The sequence below is a fragment of the Vigna radiata genome, chromosome 8 (assembly GCF_000741045.1).
Source record: "Vigna radiata var. radiata cultivar VC1973A chromosome 8, Vradiata_ver6, whole genome shotgun sequence".
Lineage (NCBI taxonomy): Eukaryota > Viridiplantae > Streptophyta > Magnoliopsida > Fabales > Fabaceae > Vigna > Vigna radiata.
The window spans coordinates 19113835-19115264 of NC_028358.1; the positions used below are offsets into that span (position 1 = coordinate 19113835).

General features: G+C 34.4%; 1 pseudogene; it reads right to left on the reverse strand.

Annotated features, from left to right (window-relative positions):
• Positions 1-1196, reverse strand: part of LOC106771822 — a 14152-nt pseudogene extending 12956 nt beyond the window's left edge.
• Positions 1197-1430: the final 234 nt, after the last annotated feature.

The following is a 1430-nucleotide window of genomic DNA, read 5'->3' on the forward strand; positions in this document are numbered from 1 at the left end:
TGTTTAGATATTTGTTTAGTCTAGTATTTGGTTTAGCATTTTCACTCTCTGGACTCGATTTTAAAAAAATAACTGCAACCACACCAGAGGTCCAAATGTTACGTTTTATGTGTCAAATGAAAGATATTTGAGTCTATTTTCTAGGAAAACCTCATCTCATTTAGAGCTATGTAGAAAACGTTATGGATAAAACATTGAGCAAAGGTCAGAGTTGTCCAGTTCCAGTGTGAATTTTAAATTTTCCGCGTTCGCTATAAAAACACTTTTCAAAACACCCCTTTTTGTGTTAGACTTGAATCTGAACCGCAGTTGGTCCTTGAGAGACGACCTAGGGGTCATTCCTTAGCATTATACTGCATTTCTAAATTGCAATCAAATTTGATTGGTTGGGGACACCCATCAACAGGTTCCACTAGTACTTTTTCTATCAATTTTACACCCACCATAATCTGCATCAGAGTATCCTATTAAACTAGGTGAAACATTAGAGGGATACCAAAGTCCAAAGGAAGTAGTTCCCTTAAGATATTTTAGAATTCTCTTAACAGCAGTTAGATGTGATTCTTTAGGATTGGCTTGGTATGTAGCACATACACAAACACTCTGCATAATATCTGGTCTACTAGNAGTTAAGTATAGCAAAGATCCTATCATGCCTCTAAACATGGTTTCATTCACTCCTTTTCCAGTTTCATCTTTATCTAAATAACATGAAGTACCCATGGGTGTACTAGCTTCCTTGCAGTTATCCATACCAAATTTCCTAAGAATTTCTCTACAGTATTTAGTTTGGGATATGAATTTCCACCATTCATTTGTTTTATCTGTAGTCCTAAGAAAAAGTTTAACTCACCCATCATAGACATCTCAAATTCACCTTGCATTATTTTTGCAAACTCTTCACATAAAGAGTCATCAGTTGATCCAAAAATAATATCATCTACATAAACTTGCACAATTAAAATGTGTTTTCCTACTTTCTTAATGAATAAAGTTGAATCAACCTTTCCTCTAGAAAATTCATTTTCAATCAAAAAGGTACTAAGTCTTTCATACCAAGACATAGGTGCCTGTTTAAGACCATAAAGGGCCTTTTTCAATTTGTTAACATGATCAGGAAATTTAAAATCTTCAAAGCCAGGAGGTTGACTAACATACACTTCTTCTTTTATAAATCCATTTAAAAAAGCACTTTTAACATCCATTTGATACAGTTTAAATTTCATCAAAGATGCATATGCAAGTAACAATCTAAATGCTTCTAACCTGGCTACTGGTGCATAAGTTTCATCGTAATCTATACCTTCCTCTTGACAGTAGCCCTTAGCNACTAGCCTTGCTTTATTCTTTGTGATGTTTCCATCCTCATCAAGCTTGTTCCTGAATACCCATTTGGTTCTTATGACTTGGAATTCATCTTGTTTTGGAAT